The 26,978-nt window shown below is 36.0% G+C and overlaps 1 protein-coding gene and 1 non-coding gene across 5 annotated transcripts in view; one reads left to right on the top strand and one right to left on the bottom strand.

Moving 5' to 3' along the window:
• The window catches only part of LOC110379998 (syndecan), a 268,901-nt gene that overhangs the window by 55,102 nt on the left and 186,821 nt on the right, over positions 1 to 26,978 (bottom strand). The window lies entirely within an intron of this gene.
• On the top strand, positions 15,755 to 15,827 carry Trnav-aac (transfer RNA valine (anticodon AAC)). The gene has a single exon. It is a non-coding gene; the product is annotated as a tRNA-Val (tRNA).

The raw sequence follows: 26,978 nt of genomic DNA on the forward strand, positions 1-26,978 counted from the left end.
TGCCTTTCAAAATTCATAATTTCTCATATCAATAATTTCATTATCATTGATGTTATTTCATCTGGGTATTGTGCTTGGTATTATTGTCGTGATGACCTATTCCGAAAGGAGTTGTATTAATCCAAATAGAATTAGGAACAGCGCTAGAAGAAGACACTATGTCACCGTGAAAAGTCGATTGGTTCCTTCGTAAGTTAAATACCTATCACTTATAGCTTGTACCTTGTACCACTCACCAAAAAGCGTATCTACATCTAGGTATATACTCGTACAAGTCAGAGGCAGCTGTGTGCCGACAGAAACTCTCACCCGTTCCCAACACTTGCACTACTATTACTGAACTTCGGAGCTCTTTGTACGCCCCCAGCGATTTTTGGAAGAATTTTCGCCTTTTTTTGTAAGTAAGGTGTAAGGGTTATGTTGGCAATAATTTTGATTTGTTTATTGGATAGTTAGAATGGGGAAAATATGTTCGAAAGCGTTTTATATATTTTTTTTTCAATGTGTAAGTTTTAGTATTTTAATAGGGTAGGTATTGGTTAGTAGATATTTATGTATCCTTCGAGAAAATCTGTACCACAAATAGCTTGTCTTAAAAAGTTTGAAATAAAGTACCTCTTTATAGTACGTAGGCATTATAGAAGTAGGTACTTTACAGAGAATGACAATTGACTATATTTAAACGCCCGCTTAAGTTATAAATACGTTTTAGTTAATTGATACATTGTTTGCACTCGCTTTGGCTAATGTATGTTTCCGTTGTCTGTCTGTTTTAATTTGACAGTTGCGCGACAATGACGAGGATATACTGTAGCTAGAGTAACTATAGCTATAGAGTTATCCAGTAATCTATAAATTGCCTTACAGTTTACTATCAAGTTATTAAAAATACTTAGTAGTGCCTAAAGGTTTGGTGAAGTTTAATCACTGGCAAGTACTGATGCACCCTTTCACATTCTAAGTAGAACTTAGATACTACTGGTTATAACAGCAGCTTATTGAATACTTATTTCTTCACTTTACACTGCCTCGTTGGTCTCGCAGCCCGGAGCCTGGAAGTTGGTGATTAATACACCCGTGCATCGGAGAGCACGTAAATGTCGGTCCTGCGCCTGATTTCTCTCCGGTCGTGTCAGATTGCCGTCCCATCGGGCTATGAGAGTGAAGGAATAGGGAGTGCCCCTGTGTCTGCGCAAATGCTCGTGCACTATAATATGTCCTGCGCAGCTGGCTAGTCTCCTTACATGAGAACAGCCGCCGTAGCCGATAATCGGCTAGGAGGACATCATCATCATCATCATCATTTCACTAGGTATAGGAAAGACGGTATGTCTTTCTGTGAAACAATAAAATTCCTATAACAATCAAAAATTACTCTAAAACACGATAAATAACCAAAAACAAGCGACAAACAACGCCGCTAAATCACGCAACTTCGCAAAAAATTAGCTTGGCAACATTAAAACTTCGTGATATTCGAGTTGTACTGAAAATTCAGCGCTCCTGAAAGCTAGAGACAATTAATTTCGCCGTGTGAGCTACACGGGTGAATAATTCGTGGAGACAGACAAAAATAAGTAGCTCTCTACTGAATAAGTAATTGGGTGCTAAACGTGTGAAATCGTTTGAAACTACACTACTTTGTAGGGTTTATGTGGCATTGATGAGTTTCTTTTTCTGTTTGTAAAAGCGTTTGGGTGTGAATATTACCTACTTATCACCCTAGCTTCAATACGTACTTCTAGTTCAAAGGTTCTGGTGTTACTAGCTTACGCGCTTTCGTTTTCACCTTTGTACCGTAGGAATTACTTCGCATACCGGGATACTGTGCACTGTGTGTTTACTGTGCCTTTCTTGATGAATAAGCTAAGTATCTATGTATTTTGAAATAATTTTTCAAATGGGATCTGTAGTTTGATTTTTTAAGTACCCAACCCAAAGAGTTACAGTTACAGGGATCTGTACATGAATCATCATTTGCCCTGCAAAACCAAAGTGAAATATTTACAAATAATTTCAAGCATTACACAGCAATTCTCCTCACTAATAAATCAACACTCATACACAGTTACGTATAATAATTCAAAATTCACAACAGGACACATCAGCTGTCCGTTGTAGCCGTGAAGCGAGTAAATCCGCGGCTGAAAGCTAGCGTGACAACACAATGCAGGGGGCACGTGTCATGATGCTGTCATAGATGTGTCATGTTACTGCAGGTTGGACTATATCCGTAAACTATGTTCTAGCTTAGTACGATATTTTTTATATTCAATTTCATACTTATCCTTTCTTGAATTTCCCGTAATAAATATTTTTTGTTCTTTCTGAAAACTGTTTATGCAAATTACAGTGAGTTGTTTACTTGATAGGCTATAAAACCATGAATGAATATGTTTTTTTTAAGTGTTTACGAACTATAACTAACTAAAAAATAGATGTTTATCATATTTATAAGGATAACAGCGAGTAAATCCGCTACTGAAAGCTAGCCTGACAACACAGGGGCACGTGTCACGCCACTGTCATAGATGTGTCATGTTTATTTAGATACATAGATTATACATAGTTAAGGTATTATTATAATATATAATCAGAAAAACACAAAGACTTGCAATTACCTAAATGTACGATTAAAAAAATCCAGTTTTAGTAACAGATATTTATCAACAAACAAATCTTCCACCTCTTCTCAAAACAAACCAACAGTTTACCTCTAGGTAACTATCATAGATTTTCTTTAAACCTTCTCTAATAAGCTCAGATATCTGGTATTAACTTCGACGAAGGGGTAACTTCAATGTTTTGCTTTGTACTAAAACAAGATAAACCGATTAACTTATAAAGGGGTAGTTATTTACGGGATGACAGAAAAGTTTAACCCTTAAAGGTTGATTTTGGTATGGAAAAATACTTGATATGGTCAGATTTCTTCTGACATACTTATTTATAACTTGCCCACATTATGTTAAACCTGTTTATAACTCTTTAGATGAACACAACAACGGGATAATATTGTTTCGGAAAATATACTGTCAATTTACCAGCATGGTTAGTAAGAAGTCAAAGGCGAATTGCAAAAAGGCACAAGAGATTTATTAAAGAGCATAATTTTGTCTGTTTTGAGTATTACCAACTCAAAAACACTGGTAGGTACTCAACCGCATCCGGTTAGACTGGAAGCCGACCCCAACATAGTTGGGAAAAAGGCTCGAAAGATGATGATTGAGTATTACCTACCCATATTAATTAATTCCTTACCTGAGTAATTGCTGCATATTAAATAAACGCTCAAATAAAATAAAAAGCTACATGTAGGTATGTATGTTTGTATATAGAAATTCGCGTGAACTACAAAACGAGTGAAACGACCGCGTTGTGACAATGTGTTATCAAATTACTTAGTGCAATGTACGGAATCTCGGCGTAGAGTTACTGGATGTGTCATAAAAATATGAACGATATTTATTTTGCAAACAATACCTTTTCACGTCAAATTTTCACAAAAGTACAGTGTTACTGTCACTTGAAGCTACTGCTCGTACCGGGACAAAATATAGTCTATGTTACTCGGGAAGAGTGAAGCTTGCCAACAGTAGTTTCAGCTCCTTTAGGCTATAAACAAACAAAAAGATTGTTCATATAGATTATAGATAATGACACATCAACGATTTTTCACCAATCAGATAATTTAAATTTGTAAATTCAAAAGCAACGTATCCGTATCAACTCACATAAATTGCAATATTGATTTATTTTAAATGATACCTGTTTTAATATGAACATTAAGTCCATACATTATCATATTTCAATTCATGAAATCAAAATTATGAAATAAATGAAATACAAAATAAATTACTGTCGTACTCATATTTCAGGTTTATTTTATACTCGTATTGACTGAACACAGACAGATAGAGTTACTTTCACATTAATGATAATATTATTAAGCATAACTACAATTATATTAGTTGGTAAAGGCCCTAACTCTCATCGTCATCGTCATCAGAATAAGCCTATTTCTAAATTAGTAATTTCTCAAAGTTCTAAATCTAAAACTTCTTCTAAGTTATTAATTTCTAAAAACTGTAGGAAAAATGCTACCTTAAATCCTCGTAAAAACCAAAATCCTAATCGTGTTCAAAGTTCATTGTAAGATTTTTCTAATCATTCAAGTTTCAATTCATATTCCAATTCGTAAGTATTATTTTATTGTCATCAGAACTACATACAGCTGTCAATTTTTGAGACGCTACGATCCTTGGAAGATGGTTAAATTAGTAACCTTAGATTCCATTACATAGTTTCATACAGGTCGACCTAAAAAAAGCGTAAATAAAATAAATCAGCTAGCCTACATGTCATTACATAGTTACCTACATAGGTACAAGTCGACCTAACAAAAGCTTGTTTAATAAATATAATAAAAACACACGGAATGTTGACACATCTAGTAAATGTTGTCTAATTCGCGTAACTCATTCAATTTCATCGTTCCGCCAGGGTGAGCCACTAGCTGTGCTGTAGTATAACAACGACACGTCCACTTTAGAATTTAAAAGATAAATTCTGATTATAATGTTATAGTAATACAATGTTTTAAGAATACTTTAATAATTACATTGGGATGTTAATGATGGTGAATTGGTATTTCAGTCAGTAAGGTAAACGTACCAATAGTCGTCGGATTTCGGAAATCACTGACTTTGAAGCGCAACTGTGTGTTAAATATTTAATAGAAAATGAAAATTTTTGCATGACGTGATAGAATATTTATTCATTATTCTAAATAACTAATGTTTTTTTAATAATTTTGATGGGTTTATATACTTATTAAGGCAAAAGTAAAAAAAGGGCGATTTGTACCAATAGTCGTCTGATTTGTACGGATACTCGTCAAATATTCCCAGTACTCGTCAACTTTTACTGCTAATATAAACTCTCTGCTCTTGAACATAAGGTTCAAGTTATGTACATTTTTTTTGTGCTTGAATTTGTTAAGCATACTTGTGCTTTTGAAACATTAGATAGGTAGATAGATAAAAAAACAAATTCCTATTTAGAATAATCTGTTAGAAGAGCAGGTATGCAATAAAACAGATACATAGTTGCATTTTAACTTATATTCCTATCTATCAAACGCTTGGAATCACAAAACCAGTCTATAAAATATATGTTATAATTCTTAATCATAATAACCATGCAGTCATGTGCATATGTAGCACGAGTAAAAAAAATACTTTTAAAATATTTAAATTGTAAAATAAAATAATTAGTATTCACAAAAAATAAAAGCCACATTCATTTATAGCTTTCCGCGAATTAATACTAACATTCATAGATATGTAGGAAAGGTTGTCATTCATCAAAACTTCTGAACTGCTTAGCGCATGCTAAGTACCATTTGCAAAAATCTCTATAGACAGTTCAAACTGTCTACTGTCTTAAAGGTATCAATCAAAAAATAAAATATGATTAGGTACAACTAACCGTTCAAACCCAATAATAATAATATCTAACAAGCCCCACAGGGCATCTGAGGCGGATGACGGGGAGTAGCGACCCCGCGGGGCTATATATCCGAGTGCTCCGGGGAGAGTATACTGTCCCCCATCTCCGGCCTGCCGGAGTGAAGATCTCCCGCCTCTTGGCTTGCCTTCATTGGCCGACCAGAGTGGAGTCGCTAGAGCAGGGTAAGCAGCCCTGCTCGGAGGGTAGGTGCCTCGTGGTAAGTGGTGGGTGGGCCGGTGATGCTGGTGGACCCACAGGGAGCGCGTGATCTGCGTTTAAAGTCCGCCGAGGTATCCTCACCCTTCAGCCCCTCATGTACCTGTTGCCCTCTTGTTGCGAATTTAGCGACTGATTCCCGGGGGCCCAGTAAGTGAGGTGGCGAGTCTCCACCTGCCATTTTAACATGTATTTTATACATTGTCATCGGCAGGTGCCATAGTTCCTCATCATCATCATCCTCCGAGCCTTGTTTCCCAACTATGTTGGGGTCGGCTTCCAGTCTAACTGGATTCAGCTGAGTACCAGTACTTTACAAGAAGCGACTGCCTATCTGACCTTCTCAACCCAGTTACCCAGGCAACCCAATACATGGGGTATTGGATTGTTAGACTGGTGTGAGACTTACTGGCTTTTGACTACCCGTAACGATTGGATGCCTGCCAAGGATGTTCAATGACCGGGACCTACAGTTTAACGTGCCATTCGAAACACAGTCATTGGGGTCATTGCAGGATATACTTAGAAAGTACATACAAACTTAGAGAAGTTGCATTGGTACTTGCCTGACCTGGAATCGAACCCGCGCCCTCATACTTGAGAGGTTGATTCTTGGCTCACCAGGCCACCACGACTTTTTTTCCAGGTGCCATAGTTCCTATAGTTTCCTAAATCCTAATTCACTAAAATCCCAACGCAATAGCCCAAGTAGTTTTCCTCCATAGTTTTAGTTTAGCACAGAACCGGGTTCATTTTTATAGTATATATATGTCGCAGGGATATGATGAAAACGGGGATTTGATCAATTCCCTAAGGGATTTGATCAAATCACGGAGGATGTTAAAATAACAACACGATTTTATCTTTTCCCTAAACAAATCTAGTGAATTGAACAAATCCCTAAACTGGTTCAGTGAAATGACAAAAAACATGTCAGTTCTTATTTGTGTCGCGCTTGCAAACACTAGGCAAGCCGTAGGTGTCTGTCACGCACGATGCAAAACGAATAGACGTGCCTGTAAGAAAAATAATGTTTTATGTAATTCACGATGCCACAAATCAGCTACATGTTTTAATAAGTGATTATTACAAATAGGCACATCATAAGCAACATCATTTTAACAAAAAAAAAATTATTGTTCTGAGTAATGGTGATTTTTCATATCAATATTTCCTTGTATTGCACACACCTGATTTTCATAATTATGTAGGTATATCTTACCCAATAAACCTTTAAAATATCAAAGCAAAATTATTTTTGTCATTTCACTGAACCAGTTTAGGGATTTGTTCAATTCACTAGATTTGTTTAGGGAAAAGATAAAATCTTGTTGTTATTTTAACATCCTCCGTGATTTGATCAAATCCCTTAGGGAATGGATCAAATCCCCGTTTTTATCATATCCCTGCGACATATATACAGGGATAATCGTCGGTTTTGTGTCACCATTTCATTAAAGTTGTCTCAAAAGGGCGTTTTAAATTTTCTTGCTCTGATGGTGTGTGTGGCCCCTTGATTTACAGCTTTTATGACTTTTAAAAGGCCCTCTTGCTTTTAGTTTCTTTCAGTCATGATCTGCTATTAAAATTACGGTCATGCAATCACTAAATACAGACAATTTTAAATAAAAAAATCTTACTTAAGATTACTCTTTACCCATCAATATCGAATACGACAAGCAAATTAGTGACAACGATGGAAGCTATGTCATCTTAGTTTTAAAACTGATTTTAATATTTTTTGCGTCAAAACTAGTTGAATGACATAATTTGTATACAGGCGCTATTAAGGCACGTTAGGAAGACGCGGTACAATACGCGTGACGAAATGCAGTTATTTCGAACAAAGAGCATAGTGTAAGAACAGTCAATTTTTGTTTGCTACAAATTTTAATCCAAGCGTAGTAGAAATAAAGGCTAGTGCTAGACCTACTTGTACCCAAAGCGGTAGATCTTAATCGAATGGCGGAGGCCTACAGCTGCCAACATATACCTGAAAAAACACTCGTAGAAAATGCATACTTATAGAAAACAGGGGATTTAACCATTAAGAAACATATTAATTGAATCGAATAACATGACTGTGTACGTGCATCTAGAACCAGCAGAGTAAAATTTACCCCTAAGAAAAAGCTTAAAAGAAACGCAGTTTTATGAACAAATGTAGTCTAAACCTTAAATATGTTTATTCTAAACAGTTATCAATTTTGTAAAAGTCCCGATATTAGCTATTTATTCGCATTTTGTACTGTAAAACACAAAATATCCTCATCATGACGAATTTAGGTGCAACTTTTGAGTATGTCCCAGTAGTCGTCATAATAATTGTAAAATTGACGGGTTTTGGGTCAAATGGGAGTTTTGAAGTACCAATAGATGTCACATTAAAAAAATATATCTTCTATGTTAAAAGTATTCCAAATTGCATATTACATCGCTAGCAAATAAACTTAACTATCTAATTAAACAAAGAAACATACCACAGACCCCACTGGAGTTATGTAAATCAAAACACAAAACCACGTGGTGAGTTTCACTTTTGACAGCTGAACTTCACGAAAAAACGATTTTGTTAGGGCACACACGTTTCAAATAACATTTCTTAGAAGCCGTGACTGTTAAAACCCCGTATTGTTATTTCAATTGTGCAATATATTATCAAGAATATGTTGATATATAAACCGGCCCATTTTAAGTTCAGTAGAAAATAATAATAAAAGTTTTAAGATTAATTGACGACTATTGGGGCATGACGACTTCACCCGCGTTTACCTTATCCATTACAACAATATTTGTGTCATTTATTTCCAGATATACATTTAAATATATACCAATCTTTCATCAATCAAAAAAGCTTTGGTTCTGGCGGGGTTACCTGAATCACGTGGATACTTTTCCCCGCATTTGGATAAAATACAGTTTTTTGTTATACATTATTTTGTTTTTTTTTTGTTGCAGCCTTTTTATCGTCCCACTGCTGGGCACAGGCCTCCTCTGACACGAAGAAGGATTGAGCATTAATTATTTTGATTAGATAGATTTACCTAAACCTGAAAAAACCCTTTTATCACTAGTTTCTTTATCCATAAAGGTAGCATCACACAACACTTAGTACACAACTTGAAGTTCAAGTTAATTGTAGTATCACAGTAACTTCGCCGTTTGAAGTTAGTGCACGCCACTTACTTCGCTCTAAGATAATCAAGCACCTACTTCAGTTTACTTGAGACGTACATTACGGCCTGTTCAACGAACAGTTTTGGGATTTATTTGAGTAAGCATTGTGACATTGTTTGGATAAGTTTGTTGTTTTATGTGTCGGAGATAGTCAATAGTACGGTCACTGAACGAGACGCAAGCGCGCCCTCTGGTGGCGTTTTCGGTGAAACAACAATTTGGCGCGCTTGGAGAAGTCGTGGCGGTCAGCGTGGCGTCCGCGGAGCTCAGTCTTAGTTCAGTCTTAGTTCAGTCTTGGTCGAGTCTTCATTGAGTGTTCGTGGCGTTACTACCCTACGTCACGTCTAGTGTACCTAGTGTTATTGCCTAGCGTTGTAGTACCGTTGTAGATTAAAATGTAAAGGTTCTTCTAACCTGACAGACAGACATGTGTTGCTGGGGAGTTTGTTCCGCCACTTCTTCTCCCCAAGCCAAAACACATAGGAAGTGGCGAAGGGCGGGCGTTTTGGGGGATGTCTTTTGTTCTGACTAATTTGAATAAACGTTTCTAAGTTTTGAGTTCTGTTTGAGTTATCTCTTTGCTTGATTACCCTACCTGATGTCGGACGATAGTGCCTGCCATCCTTGATGGCCCTTCCGACATCAGAAGTGGGATTGCAATCCGAATGCCCACACGCGTTTCGAATTCGCCATGCGAAGATAAATTTCTACCCACTAACAAAAAAAAAAAAAAAAAATGGAACGTCGATAATTTCAAATGGAGGTTATAGTAGAAGATTTATTAAGAATTTCAGCGAAGGTACAAGTATGGTAACCACGGTTATGGTAATGGTATCGGTTTCCATTGTTACATGTCAAGCTAGTTATTGAAGGTAAGCTAGAAAATAAAACCGACTTTGTCTTTTTTTTATGTTTCAACAATGACGCTGATTACTGTGCAATCTGGCGACAAAATTACTGCGGAGCATCCTAGCCCAGCTGCCTGCCAGGAGCCCAACGTGTCATCGTGTGTTGAGTCACATCGGAGTGTTGGTGCTCGTGCATCTACGTGGCTTCACGTCTGCGAACCTTGCTGTACTGCGCGCCATAGCGATGTGCGCATCGTCGTGCTCGTTGAGCGGAAACCCGGTGAGACCGATCCATTTTTGGTTTATTTTTGTGATTATTTGTCATATGACACTAATAACCATGAGAGGCGTCTGTCTCGTTGATAAGTGGTGACCTAGTTTTAATTAAAAAGTTAAAGTCGACCCTAAGTTTAAAGGGCCATTTAAAATTCTTGAGTTACTTAAAGACCATTAACTGGTAATAGAACCTAGAAGTATGGCCACGATATAAGGATGCCCCAAGCTGCTGAATGAGATTTAGTTGCTGTTGATTTGGAGGTCGATGACCCATGCGAAGGTACATCATCGAACTCTAATTAGTGCACGCATGATAATTGTATCTGTCTGATGATTGCGACTGATTTTGTGCGAATTGATTTCGCTGATTTTATTTCAAGTTAATGCTACTAATTCCATTGCAAAGTTCATTGTTCAGATGCAATTCCTACCTTACCATATCAGTGAGAAGGACTGATATCCCTTGGGTAGACCCTAGGAGTGTTCCAGTGAGAAGGACTGGAATGCTTGTGTCAAAGATATCGTCATTGTGACAACTTATCAGTGAGAAGGACTGATCTTTGACACGCCCAGTGAGAAGGACTGGAGCCTATCGATTCCTGATTGACTTAGGTCTGTCTGGATCATTTACATGGTGCATTAATTCGAGATTGTATGATCTGATTTCGATTATTTTAAGATTGTGGCATTCTTTCTAAACATTTCGTTTCTGTTTTGTTTAAAATTATTTTGTCATTCCTAATTGTGTAGTCAGGTAGGCCGAGCTGAAAAGTTACTCCAGTTTTGTTTTCTTCTGTCACCAGGTACAATGTGTAGCCACACGAGGACGTGTGTATGTCAGTTATGGCCGTGTCGGAGATAGTCAATAGTACGGTCACTGAACGAGACGCAAGCGCGCCCTCTGGTGGCGTTTTCGGTGAAACAACAATTTGGCGCGCTTGGAGAAGTCGTGGCGGTCAGCGTGGCGTCCGCGGAGCTCAGTCTTAGTTCAGTCTTAGTTCAGTCTTGGTCGAGTCTTCATTGAGTGTTCGTGGCGTTACTACCCTACGTCACGTCTAGTGTACCTAGTGTTATTGCCTAGCGTTGTAGTACCGTTGTAGATTAAAATGTAAAGGTTCTTCTAACCTGACAGACAGACATGTGTTGCTGGGGAGTTTGTTCCGCCACTTCTTCTCCCCAAGCCAAAACACATAGGAAGTGGCGAAGGGCGGGCGTTTTGGGGGATGTCTTTTGTTCTGACTAATTTGAATAAACGTTTCTAAGTTTTGAGTTCTGTTTGAGTTATCTCTTTGCTTGATTACCCTACCTGATGTCGGACGATAGTGCCTGCCATCCTGATGGCGCCTTCCGACATATGTAATTGTAATGTTATAAGTAGGTATATGTATGTGTATGTTTTATTTCAGGAAAGCGGGTGAGCCGGACTAGTGTGTCTGTTAATGTAAGTAAACGCATATTGTTTCTGTATGCGTAAGCTCAAAAACAATGTGCATGTACAGTTATCAAGTATAGCTCAAGTATAGCTCACCCGCTTTCGTGATACTTATAAAACATCTAAATATGGTTTTATTTAGTAAAAGAAAGTTATACATTACTTAAATTTGTTTAAGAATGGCTCATACGTTGTATGGGATACTTTGAAATATTAGATTTATTACTTATGATTAATGCTCAATCCTTCTCCGTGTGAGAGGAGGCCTGTGCCCAGCAGTGGGACGATAAAAAGGCTGTAACAGTAACAGGTCTACACTTATTTAAATCACAGTCTTAGAAAGTATGTTACCCCTAACTTACCAAAGAGACCGTGACCACCTACGAACTTGCGCCAGAAATAAAACGAAACAAGGCAAAAAAGAAGCATTAAATTATTAACTACAAAAAAAGAACACAGAAAAAATACCTAATACCTACATAAAAATAAGTAGGTTACATTTAATAAATGAGGGAAGTATTCTCACATAAAAAAGTTAGTCTGCGTCATTGCTCGTGAAATGCGTATGTTCGTATATATTGTTTGTGCTCATAAAATATTTACTCAGGCCGTATGGCTTGGCTTGGCCCGACCAGCGCTTAGCCGTACCTACTGACATTCCCGGAGTTAGTACATAAAATAAAATGAATGGAATATATTGAGATTTGTGTGAGAAATAAATGTAATTTGTTCATTACAACTCTGAAGGTTAAAATAAAATTATTTGTGAAAAACGCAAGAATGAACCTATAATTTTAAAGTAACATTACAAAATGAAAAAAAAAACATGTCGCTTACGAAAGAAACATCCTTTCATTTCGTAGTCTGTTTAATTAAAAATAATACAAAAACATTTAACATTTTAAATAATTTGTTCTTTTACATACAAATGGAGCATAAAAATAAGTGAAATAAAATCTTTCCCGTAGTTATTTAATTAAAACAGATGCATTGCAAAGAGTTACAATTTATTTATTTCGTATCTTATTACTTACAAGCCGTAATTATGCAAGCATATTACATGTATTTATTTTTTAAATTACAGTTAAGTGCACAAATAATTAATTTAAATAAAAAGAGCATTGAAGAAAGCGCATTCAATTTCTGAAGTAACTCAATCTTGTATTTTGAAAAATTCTGCAGTTCTGGTGCATCCAAAGTTTGCTTGTATGTGAGGGAAGTACAGTGAGACTTCTTAGGCTAAATACCAGAAGTTATTGATAAATCATGGGTAAGCCCATGGTTTGAGGGGTTCTTTAATAACTCAAAACCCAAAGATAAAAGCCTTAGTCTATTCTATTCTATTCTATTTTTATTTATGGCAATCCATGTCGATGCAAACGTCGACGATTCTGCCAATGACAAGTGGAATGAGAAGCAAGTGGCCATAGTCTAGCTTTGGTTATCACAGCCATGAATGATAAAGTTTTTTGTCAAGATTTTGTTTAAACATCCACAGCGTAATAAAATAAACGTACAATACAGACGAATTTCCATAAAAATACGTACATAAATTCAAGTGTAATAAAGCCATAGTTAGAAAATAACAAAATCAAGTGGAAATGATACCCAGCCCAATGTCCGTCGGAAGCCAACAACCAGTCTTCGTTGCTTCCGCATAATTAAATTTCACCGTTTCAGCTTACTGAAATCCCATCTCCGTTAATTCTCTACGGACTAGCTATTGTTTTCAAACGCTAAATACTGATAAAAATTATTCAGTTTCTGTTAAGGCTGTTGTAGTCTGTTATTTTGTTTTCTATTAGCTCAATGGATTGTATTGGTAAATTATATAAGAGTTTTAGACAACCTTAAGTTATAAGCACAAGGAATAATCAATCCAATAAATTTAAATTCATCCTTTGATTTTTATTGTGTGTCAAATTGTGTGTAATATCTGAAGAAATTAATTTCATTTATGTAAGTAGGTAAGTTTTTAGCTACCTAGCGATTATTTAATGTTTTTTTTCACATACTTATAGCCAGTCACTTATTAATTAGGTACCTACTTAATTGATATTAAAATATCTCGATAGCCCTAAAGTCTTAGGTATAAACGACAACTATCGGACCTCAAGCTATGTCTCACAGCAGGAACTACCACGTAATATTCCTAGTTATGCCAGGAATGCTAGATGAATGCCTAGACATTGCCTTTTGGCTAACTCTGTGCTGAATACCGACTGAACGTCTAGGTATAATCCTCTTAGACCAAGTATTTTAAGTGTAATGCTTTATCAATGGTAAGTTACAGATGTCATAATTTATTATTTAGTAATTAAGAGTAAGAGTTGTTAATGTTTCAGTTTTTTATGTGAAATTGGATATAATCAAATCACCCAAATACAATGTTATGAAGGCGAAAGTCACTTTTATCTGGTTGCGGAAGTGGTTTCCTCATGAAACGGGTGAAAAAAAATTACTTGAATGTGTCTATAAAAAATACTTTGAAAAAGTATAATTTTCAACTTCGAGGAGTTAACTGGTTTTAGAGAAAAATCTGAAAAACAACAGTTTATTATTGAAACAGCTTCTTAGTTGCCATTTCATCACAGGAGTGAGTTTCAAGAAAAAAAATCTATCTTTTTTTGTCGTCAAGAATTCCCTTTGCCGTACCTTCGTTAAGAAGTCCACTTTAAACTTATTTTATTTAACAATAAGAAATTCCAAGGTGAAAGTATTTGAAGAAGGAAACTGCAAGAAAAGGGGTAATGCTGTCTCGAGAAAATAAAAATATAAAACAAAGTTGATAGAAGAAACATAAAATTCCTCTCTTTGGCGTGAGATAACACGCGTATTCTAGAAACATATTAAAACATCAGTACAGTACAAGTCAGATTAATTACAGAATAAATGAATGCTCTTATTGTAAAAGAACCTACGAGTAAAACAGAATATGTGGCCTACACTTATAATAAACTGGTATCAGACTTACTGGCTTCTGACTAACCGTAACGACTGCCAAGAATGTTTAATGACAGCCGGGACCTACAGTTTAACGTGCCATCCGAAACACAGTCATTGGTGTCCAAGATATACTTATAGTTTGTCTAATATATTAGACTCTAATATATTCCCATCAATACACGACTTACCGCTGAATACGCACAAAGTGATTCACGCCATTTATTTTAGCCATATGTGCTAGAAGGAAAAAAGCTTATCGAAAAATTTGATTCTCACTAACAGTTTCCATGAAAAACTGATTGCCATTGTACATACAAGCAAAAATAAAAAAAATGCAGCGGATTAAAATATACGCCAGTAAATAGGTAGGTGTCTAAAATATATGCCTTTAAAAACAGTTCAATGGGAATTGTGGATTCGGCAAATTCGTTTTAGCCGACAAAAAAAAGAGAGAAATAGATAACGAGGTGAGTTGGCTTGTACGTGACAGGATTACTGACTACAGAGTAAAGTGGAGGCAATTGTAGCTAACATTTCAAGAAATTGACTGCTTTAGAGAGATTTGCTTTGGAATATTAATGATGGTACAGACGAGAAATTGAAAAAAAAAAGAGAAAATAACAATGAGTATACCCATATGTATGTTAACTGGTAACAGAAACAATAACAAATAACCAGTGTGGCTTTCCAACAGTGAAAGAATTTTTCAAATCGGTTCAGGAGTTTCGGAGACGTTCGACAAACAAAAACTATTTTCCACTTTCTTATGTTAAGATAGGATAGACAACCAAGCGGCCCAGCAGGGCCATGGTCTGTTGGGGCTGCGGGGTCGTTCGAAAGAGTTACCGCGGCCCTGGTACATAAAAGGCCTACACATACGACGGTTTTTAGTCAGTAAGAGTCTGACACTCCCTCACCGCTGCTAACTCACAGCGGGATCATTTGATGATTTTTGACGTCGTTAAAAAAAAAGATAGATAACCAAACCAATAGTACGATAGCTACCGATTAAGCACTAAAGTTATTTATAAAGCCTAAAGAGATAATTTTTATCACCCTGGCTGAATCATAATGACAATATCTATGTATTAGTACCTATGCGACCTTGCTGTCCATAGGTAAAGATTTGTATCTAATAAACACAGATAATATTAAGATTTTAAGTAAGTATCTAATAAAGATATTTTATCTTTAATTTATGCAAATTAATTTATTGATGATAACGATTTTGATAAAAAGAAAATTTATTGTGGGGGGTTCAATCAAACCGTAAAATAAAAACAGGCCAAGTGCGAATCGGACTTGAGAGTTGTTGATAATGATACAAAATTTTATACACCTATGTATCTTTTCCGTGGTGTAGCGGTTATCACATCTGCCTAACACGCAGAAGGCCCCCGGTTCGATCCCGGGCGGAAACATAGTTTTTGTGAATTTTTCTACCGTTTCCATCCAAAATTAAAGATGTGCCAAAATGTATGGAGCCCCGGCCCAATGTCACACTTTTTAATGTAATAAATAATGGTACAATTTATAAATACTTAAGACGCCACCGTGATTTTGATAGCCGTTTGCCATGCCAAATTATAGGACTACCAGCTTACCAATGGATCTGAAATTTTGATATAGGTAAATTGATATCTTTATCTAGATTCTGCCAGAACGAAAACACGATACTGATAATTTTACTCGATCATAATTAATTCCGAAAACACGTCTAAAAAAGTACTACTTTTGAAATTACAAGGAAGTTACACTATCTTTATATTTCAAAATTACTCTAATATATTCTTAACATCAATATTAAGGTTTTGTCAAAGGCATTTTTCCATAACTATTACCAAACATTTTTAATTAAAGTTTTAAGATATTGCATTTTTTGAGCGGCCGCGATCATGGTAGACGCTACGCAATTCTGAACCTTATGTCAGTGCTCTAGCGATTGATACACAATGCGTACGGAGACTAGCCAGTCCGGCGATAGCCCTCGTCGGTGCATGTTGTCGCTCCGGCCGTAGGTATAATAATTTGTGACGATAACTCAGATTTGCGAGCGGCCCTATGTGTGCGTCGGCTTGTAAATATACAACTTTCGTTCGTGTGACAGTGACGTCGTCCGAGCATGACGTGTTCTTATCGCTTTTTGTTATGGGTACAGTCGTTTACAAAAATGTCTAGTTCTTTACGGAGAAAATGTTTAAGGAGTCAGGTAGCGTTTCAAAAAATGAAACAACATTCAAGCTTTTTATTATTACATCTTACAGTTTTTCATTATTTTCTCATAAGTTTTTTCAAATTGACATTGACAGTATCTAAGAAATAAATGACGTGAAATATCTAAGATGAATTAAATACTCCTTACATATTTTCTAGCTCGGGGTATTTTTCAAGTAGCGATTCAGAATCATTATAAATAAATAAACATTTTTATTGGGTATTAAACAAATCAAAAACTAACTTAATAATTTCAATAGATATTTACACAGATAAATAAACATTAAATTACGTAATAACTGTTTTTCCTTAAACAGCCGTAACCCCTAAATAACTGTATTTGTACCCGACTGTACCTCTTGTCACGCACACAAAGTCACTGTATATGTACAAGGGTTACCCACACAAAGGCCGCGCGCAAGACTGAGTTCAACTTACTATACTACGTAAGAGAACAAAAAATCTATGGAGACCGCGTTATACTATAAATTCTTTTTTTTTTACATTATATTATTATTTACATTTCAGTTTTAATAAATATGTTTGAAAATGAATTACTTAGCTTCATTACTTCTTTGATACCTTACACTTCACTACATACATTTTTTTAATGTTCAATACACAAGATCTGCGACGTTTTTATTCCTAAACCACTTAATTTTTACTAGCTGTTTAACGCGATTTTAGCCGCATTCCCGGGGAACTTCTTCCTGTGCCCGGATAAAATATGGCCTACATTCACTAGGGATAGTGTAAATCTCTAATTGTGAAAGCAAATCAAATCAGTTCAGCAGTTTCAGAGCTTATACAATCCACAGAAACAAACAATCAAATCTTCCCTCTTTATAACATTAGTATAAATTATTTAACACTGGTCAAACCCTTTCATTTGATACCCGTATTGAGAGAGCTATAAAAAAACAATGCAATTCAGCATTTTCTGGCGGTGGCTATCTTGGACTTGAAATAATATTATACATAATTCTACTAATCAAGCCCTTTCATTTGATACCCATACTGAAGGAATTGTAAAAAAAAATATGTTATTCGCCATTTTGTGGCGGCGGCCATCTTGGGCCGATATTCACCAAATAAAGCTAGGAACACTCCATTTTCATTTCAAACAAAAAAACCTAAATTCATATCGATTCTTCCGTTCTGGATATACAAACACACATACACGACACACCACACATACATACACACAACCATACGCGTCCAAATTATCATATTACTCTTCATAAAAAATTTTAATTACAAATAATTTTTGTAAGTACAACAAAAAAAAACCGATCAAAAAAAAAAAAAGTTAGGTAAGTTGCGGCTCCTTATGTTCCCTGTTCGGTTCTCCTGACCCCGCGCTGACCTCGGCGTGTGCGATTGGCGCGAAATTCAAATTGTACACATTGAGTGAAGAGTATAGCTTGCGCGACGCGCGATAGACGCGGAAGTGTAGTGGGCGGAGCTATCTAAAATCAAAAAATCCGCGGTGCGGTCTTAAGCCTTATCTTTGCATCCCCGAGCACGCACTTACAACTAACGTCCCTAGTTTAGAAGAAATACGCATGTATCAGTTGGCTTATTTATATTCTGTGAGCAGTATCGATGTGTAGACTACACATTTGTAAACCTTAATGTGCAGGTAACATGGAATATAGAGAAGCTCTCATATGAATGTCTTTCTGAAATGATCGTTAGCTTAGCAGTAAAGTCAGAAGATATGTCGATCTTTAATATAGGTAAGAACTATGTAACCTATCTAAAATGTCCAAATCAGAGATATACAAAATTCGCTGACACAACTATTGCATTTGATGATAACTTTAACGGCAAAAAAATTAATGATTAACAGCCAATTTCTTCATCAAAAGTAAAAATCAAAGTAGTCTAAAGTAAAAGTAACGGTCAAATTAGCTTTTCCTATTAGTTTTGCTGTCACTTTGGCCTTGAAAAAACGAATTTGACCGTGACTTTTACTTTTTTTGTTTGATGAAGAAACTGGCCGTTAGCCTGTATATTTGTTGTTGCAACTTTTTTCAATTATTATCTACATGTTCGTACAATTTTTCAAGACTGAGATACGATATATTCTGACATTATTCTGCAAAATTATTATTTACATTTGCTTGTATTTTTGTAAAAAAAAACTTTACGTCCATGCAGAATAGATGCTCTCCAATCTCTGATCCGTGACACTAATGACATCACAAGCAAAATATCGTTAAACACAAACGTATTGCTCTGTAATTATCGAACAGCTAATCCGTTAACTCCATTACACCACTAATTCCCTGAATTGGTTCCCAATTATGTCACTATTATATTAACTACATCAACACATACAAATCCCATTGCTGCTGCTGTACGGGCATTGAATAAATTATTATCATTGAATGCTAAATACATTTAGAGAATATAATTAACGGCCTTAATTGGATCGACAGCTGCTGTATCTGTATCTAAATGGCTTATCTCTATTAGGGACCATATCTTCGTCATTTATTACATTACGTGCTAGCTTCACTATACACGTGTCTGTTCAAAGAATATTATTAAAAACTACAATGCTTCTCATTTTCTCTCAAACCACAATTTCCATACCGTCACGTCCAAGCCAAAAAGATAGACACTGACCAACTTTTCCATTGAAACACGTAAAATCCCCTCTCAAATACCTTTAGAAGACACAGTCAGCTTTCAGCATTCCTAAAATTCCATTCTGCACTAAAAATACGGTTTTATTTAGACGTCACGGGGTGGACTACGGAGTAAGGAAAGATGAGCGGAGATGCCATAATGCAGACAGGTCAGGCGCCTTCTTCTAGATCAAATAGGCACAATGGGCATGACCTCTAAGCTATCAGTTACCGAGTGAACTAACGAGGCGTTCGTTATTTGAGATATTAGTCAACGAATGTTGGTATTACAGAAAATGGCCGGGTCCAAGGAAGGCGTATAAGGGAGAAGACGCACACCCGAATTTTGGCGCGCTATTCTCTTAGGCGATTTTCCGTTATGTCACCTCCGCTAGTTATTTTGTTCTCCATGAAGTGGACAGACTGCACTCGACAATGTTCCGAGTGTTTCAAGAAAAATCAACAGAAGGGACTGCCGATTTGAAAATAGTCCGGCCGAGTCACGTTCGTGGAAAAAGCGAAGCACGCTCGTGTCAGCTGCGCTTTGGGCAGCTGTTTGCGTGTTTTGCGGTCAAAATGTACATTTTTCACCGTATTAAGTTTTTCAGGTATTGGTGAGCCTTTTGTAAGACTCTTTGGGTTGTGTGAAAGAGGTCTTACTTGGGAGTACCAAAATGCGTATCTATTCTTGATAAGTTTTGTTGTACCTCAGTTTTGAAAATAATCTTCCTTATTTATTACTGTTGGTATTTACCGCCATATAATCACGTGCAGGTGTTTTGTATTTGAGTAGGTTAGTTACCTTATATTTTATCAGATTAAAAACGTCCTACGTGGAACCTCGTGTTTCCTAACTTTCTATTCGTTTCCTTGAAACAGTATATAGATATTTGCAAAGGAATACGTTTGTACGTAAAAAAAAGTTTAACAAGATCTAGCTCCCTACGGATACGCTTCTAGAAAAATCAACACAGTTGGCCTATTTGAAAAGAAAGAATACTTCTCTTAAAAAAACAAAATAGTATGGTCGACTAATGGACTTTTTTACCTGAATATAGAAAATTGTAGAAAATATATGCAGAATACTAACGCATTTCAATTATAAAATTCCAAAAATAAATAAAGTTACCCATAAAACTGGATTAAACCAAAAATACACAAACTTTTATAAAACTAACTCGTTTAATTTTATCTCTATACCGCAAAACAGTTTAATTTGTTAACCCAAATAAAATTTTAAGCTATTTTGTTACTGAATTTAACTTGTTATAGAAATCGTTCAAATAAACTTGTAAAAGATTCGTCTAGACGTCACAGTGAATGAACTTTGGTATTTAGAATTTTAGGCTAAAGTTTCTAATTGCCTTTTATAGGCTTAATCAAAGTATATAAGGTTAGTGACGAGACAGCTTTTTTCATATTTTTCAGTCCATGTTAGAAATAGGTAACAACTTATGACGTGGCATTCAAGCCAAGGCATTCAAGGATGTGGGATTGTTCAAAAGAGTAACCGTGGCCCTGGTACATAAAGGGCTTAAGAAGGAATATGATGAGTTTTAGTTAGTAAGAGTCTGACACTCCCTCATGCTGCACCCATAGCGCGATTTGATGATATCCCATTAAAAAAAAAATCTGTGATTACGATGAAAAAGATATGGAAAGCTGGGACCTCGAAGAAGATGTCCAGGATAGAGTGGATAAAGTGAAGGAAAGTGGAAGAACAGGTAACTAAAAACAGAGTCTGTCGAGACACTAGAAGAAGGAGAAGCGATTAGCTCGTTCAAACAAACTGTTCTGCTTTACAATATTAGTAAAGATTACCCAACAAATACCGAAGTTCCATAAATACAGCACTTGATAAAGTTACAGCATTATGCAGGACAATAGTGAAAACATTTAAATTTTAACCATGCTACCCACAAGTTAGTTAAACAAAAGCAAGTTTAATTAAATCCAGTTAGGTTGCACGTATGAGAACAATATGGCGACTACAGTCACGTTTGTTCAATTCTGAGAATTTTCTGCTAAATATTAATACTGTGCTTAGTGTATAATATTTTACGAGAATAAACGTAGGATACATACGAACTTAGTTTTGATTTGAATGAACGAATATATAAGTGTTTATCACTCAAAATCAACTAAATAATAAAGAAATACATTTACCAATTGAATGTAGATAAAGCTCCATTTTAATGATGTATACCAGTTCAACCTTCATACATCCACCTTTAATCATACAGCCTAAAAAACCCACGACCAAAACGACACGATCTCATAAAGCAAAACTTTACTCTCATTCCCTAAAAAAAGCCAAAAAAATGTCTCATTTATTCATACTTTACGTTTAGTACATAATAACCACCTGTGTACTAAACGACAGCATAATCAACAGGTCCCCTCAAAAAATGACATACGTCAAAGACTGAGCAAAAAACAGAAGAGACATCAAGCCAGGTACTAATGTAAAAGGGAGATTAAAAATCACCCATTTGCAGTTTCAGTAGGACCTCTCAAAAGCCTAATTTATCTCCGTAGCGAAAACAAAGGAACGATGTTCCTACACCTGCACAAAGGAGAACTATCAGGCTCCTGGAAGACTTTATTCCAGTTCAATTAATCGCAGCAGCAAATGAAGTTGGTCGCCACCTCCTTCGTAGGTATTTTTAATTAAAGTAAGCCTCGGCGCCCACTAAGCGCTTTAGGGTTATGTTTAAGTTAGGACCTGTAGCGATCTCGGATGATTACTAACATGGGAAAATAGATGCAAAAGCTATGATAGTCAATGTAAGATTATATTGTCATTTTCCGGAATTTTAAACAGACGATCGGTTTTTTAGTGTGGATTTTGCTGTAAGCAGAAATTGGTAGCTTGTGTAAAGGTTGTGTTCCTTTAATTATTTCAACTAAAGTGGTTAATAATAAAGTTATAGAAAGATAAGATTTAGATGGAACATATCTCTATGTTTCAACCTACATATGTATCTATAAGCGCCGCTATTTCTGTCGCTCTTAACTTGAGGCATTCCTTACCTGCTCTAATGGGATAAAGTTTTATGGGCGGAAAAACTCCTTCAATAGAGCGAAGTACGATCATATGCAGGTCTAAGGAATGCTGCAAAATGCCACCACGCTCAGCGCTCACAACTTCGCTCAACTATTTGGATTAAAAATGATTAATTAATGCTCCTCAAGTGAATTCGGAAGTTTAAACTTTTGAAGTTTTTGAAAGGCATTTATTGAGGAACGTTGAGAAGGGGATGGTTTAATGTGTCTTTATGATTTTATGTTATAAGCGTAAGCGATTCTTTTCACAAAACGAACAAACAAGCATTAGATAACTAATGAATTATTTAAGTATTATAATTTAACAAGTTAACACAAGAATCTATCGAAGCGCGCTTTTACAACTATAACCAATCTTCCACAAAGCAAAAATTTAAATAAAGCGCTAAACACATCATACCGCAAATTCTACCCAAACGCATTCAAAGAAATCCAGCACTACCGATCTGCTGGTGTATAATTTAGCAATTGAGCGGCTAAAAAGTCAGAACTGAAAATTCCGCGCCTAACGAACTGACTACCACAGTGGATCGAACTTCATGGAGTACAAAATGACAAGCGGAGGTGCCAGCACGCCAAAATACGGGGTGCGCGGGGTCGAGGGATGTTACTGTTTTCGCCCTTACACGCCTTCTTTGGACCTGACCATTTTTATAATACCAAAAATCGTTGACAGGCCACAAAGAACCCGAAAGCCTCCTTAGTTCCCTCGTAACTGTTCGTTCTGATCATGTCCAACGCACGAATTTAACCCAGAAGAAAGCGCCTGACCTATTTGCATCTCCGCTCATCTTTTCTTACTCCATGATCGAACTTCATAGACTATTCAATGGCTCCGTATATCCGGGAGGTATCGCTTTTTCTATGCTGTATGCGATTCTGATTTCGTTTTTTTTTTGGTTATTGAAATATAGATTTATTGGCCTTTGCAGGTTGGTTGCAGGAGATTCACTAAACGCTATGGTCGACTGATTTTGGACGAGTCAGTAAACACAGTTTAAAAGTGGGCCTTTTATGTGACGGCAGACTTTTTGCGCGATATTTTGGCTGAAAAAAATTGGAACGGTGGATGAGGAAATAAAATTAGTTTTTTTATTTGGTACTGGTTTCCATTAGCGGTTTAACGCGCGTCCCACCACTGGATAAAAGCTTTTCCTGCATATCAGCTATCTAACAGAAATAAATTGTTTTTCTTTTTTTTTAATCAGTCTATTAGTACTTGAGATTAGGGCGTTCAATTCGTACTCGATTCGATCTTTTTTCTCATGGTATCGGGGTTTTCATATCACAGCTGTGCCCCGATCCAGCACAGCTATAATTTCGTCCAACGTCCAACTAATCCATAATAATTATGCATCAATTAATTGTTATAATGCTCAGATGAATCACACAGCTCACTTGTTTGCTAATAGCCGAACAAATGATTGCATTAGCAGATATTCAATTGTTGTGCATTGTAATTAATTAATTGTGTAATTGTTTATCTTTGTTATATGTCCCACCTTATCAATTCGAACTTAGGTATAAGATTTCCATTTGAGATAATAATTACCACATCATGATATATTTTTCTCCAGTTCGTGTATTTATTAAAAGATGGGTACACTTGTTATTGCAATAAAGTTGTGATTGAACTCTAAATGAAATAAGAGCTCGTTTACACGATACCTAACACAATTTACGTAAAATCCCACAGACTGTTACAATAAAAAATCAAACATAACTTTTAATATTTGATTGCTATCACTCCGTTTATGTTTACCAAAATGGCCGCCGCTACCACTAAAAAAGTCCGCAAATCATAAACCAGTGTTTCAACCAACACGCGTTTCAACCGACCCCTCCCCCTGCATATAAAAAGTCAATACTTCAAAATTGAAAACCAGTCGTGGTCGACAAGGTATTAAACTTTCAATCAAATTGTTCCCAGCGATTGGCGCTCTATATTCTACGTACATACTGCGTTATAGAGCCCCTAACCCGCTCGGTTGGAGGGCTTTTGTGAAAATATTCATTTTAATTAATCCCTCTTTTATGATCGCCATGAAATATTTTGATAACGGACGAGCAAACATGTTAGGTGCGTTCTTGTTTTGTATTGGTAAATGGACTTGTAAAGGTATGCCTATTAATAAAATGAATATGTACATGGGTAGGCATTTAACGTATTTTACTACGTTCCCGATTCTGGATTTTTTAAACAACAAAAATATTTTGAAATCATAAAGATAGTCTCGAGATTAAATGACACATTTTTGTTAGTCATTCGACTTCACAGTTTAAGTTTTTGAAAAGTCAGATTTATAAAGTATACCAACGGTTTACATCCCCTGACTTCACATGTAAGTTTCATACACAGAATTACAGCTGGTCTCTACGTGCTAGACTTGACTGCATCTGGTGGCAGCTTTAGTGAATTCTTCAGAACATTTGAAGCAACCCGTCTGGTGCCGAACACTTTTACTACTTCTCACCTTGAAGTTTTATTTCAAGACCCGGACTACGAATAAGTTTCAGTGTGGATGTGTGGGTACAGTTTATCCATTATAACATATTATAAACCTGAAAATCTTGTTTGTAAGTTTGAACGTGCTAATATTACAAACCCCCGGACCGATTAGAAAAATTATTTCAGTCTTAGATAACGACGATGTCTATAAGCTACGTTCTAACTGGGTGCGTATAGAAGTTCGCAAAGAACGCAGGGTAAACTGGTGACGGTAGGCTGTTGCATAATGTTCAGGGTAAAGTAAAAGTACTTTGTTTTTAGTCTGTGTCTGAAACAATAGAATCAGCAAAAGGAATAATTCTGATTACGTTAGTAAATTACTGTCTTTGTGTATTTTAATGGTATTTTTTCTATCCATATAATCCATTTTAAAAACCAACCGCTACAGGTTAATCCTACAAATAAATCCTTTATAATCTGCGGCCTTTAAAGACGGAACTCACATATTACAATGTAAAGTTATTGGGTTTTGCAATTTTAACTTAAAAATCCTGTGTGTCAATGAAAAGTCACTATTATTTAAGATTGAAAACACGCTTTAAATAACAGCTGAACGATTTTTTTTCGAGTTTTTGTTAATGAAAATTGTTACTTACTATTATTAATGCGAAATAACACACTAACACATAACTAAAGTGTGATATACCATGTACTAACATTTGTTAGGACAATAGATGGCTGATAAAAATCCCTTTCCCATTTTTACACGCCAATTTTAAAACAAAAAGTATCATAACATAAGTATAAAATTGCATTTGCATGCATTTTTCAACCAAAATAGTTAGATAAGCGTTGCGTTGGCGACAGCCAGATCTTTGTTGCATCGTTACATACGTTGCATATTCATGACACGTTTTGTACCTACAACAAAATGGCCGCTGGGATGCGCGATTTTTGACTCGTTAGTTTTGTACCTACGTATATTAGCGTGATGACTATAGAAGTGGGGAGTAATTATGTGTTCATGTAGTTCATTATGTGTGTTTTTACTGTCTCACATTGCACACGCCTGTTCTCATATGGAGAAGGATTGAGGTGACTCAAGGTGGATGCTATGCTATTCCAGGTGACCTCAAGTTGTTTCTTTCATCTTTAGTCACTGGTGTCAAGTTATTAGGTCCTGAAATCGAACCCACAAACCTCTCTGTCTGTTTGAAAGTCTGATGTTTTAACCAATAGGCCACCACGACTTATTTGTAAATGATCAAATTTTATTCTTACAGCATTATTAAAAATCACAGACTTTTAAGTCTCAAAAGGTAGTTAGTTACAAGATTACCATCGAGCATTTCCCGACTAAAACTCCATTGAAATTGATAAACGTTAAGAAAACTTGCATTGTTAGCTTTTAATTATACTTCGGCGGCCATCTTTGTCACACCCACGTACCTGAAACAATAGAAAATTAATGAGTACATTATTATCTTGATTCGATTTATAAGTATTTAAATATAGATGGTAAAATCTTTGAAAATTGATTTGGCACGATGACTGAAAGATAATAGAATTTACTTATTGATTTTAAATATGAGATAATGATGTTAATATTTGTATTGATAAATTAATATTTCTTTGCTATCATTTGTTGCTCAGTGGTATTGAACAGTCCTGCAGACTACGCTTAATGCCACCTAATCGACTGCGGTATCTAGCTTGTCTTCAACACCTTACCCACATTTTTAGAGAATCAAAAAAAAAATGAGACTCGAAAGGTGAATCCTTAACAAAAAAAAAAAACAGTAGTACAAATTCATCACGTCATTAACAATGAAGGAGCAAGTACTACATGGAGCTGCAGAAAACAGAGTGAGTGGCACTAGGTGAATTCATTTACAGTCAGCAAGACCTGTAAATCTCCTTGGCGGGGCTCTGCTGTCGACGTCACTTACCGCACTAAAATACGGGCCATGAGAACCGCGGGATGGCGGATTAAGAGACCTTGGCCACGCCCATTTTTTATGAAGGCTTCTGATTGGTTATGTTGCTGTCTTTTTGACATGTTTTAGCATGTTTTTAAATTGTATTTGGTATGCCCCTAGTAAAAATAAGCAGTAATATTATTAGGTATTTTGGAATTTTAACTGTAAAATAAACGCTGTCAAAACCAGTATATTAGTATTGGCATTTAGAACTAAGTAAATTGGAAC

Source organism: Helicoverpa armigera, chromosome 3 (genome assembly GCF_030705265.1).
Source record: "Helicoverpa armigera isolate CAAS_96S chromosome 3, ASM3070526v1, whole genome shotgun sequence".
NCBI lineage: Eukaryota > Metazoa > Arthropoda > Insecta > Lepidoptera > Noctuidae > Helicoverpa > Helicoverpa armigera.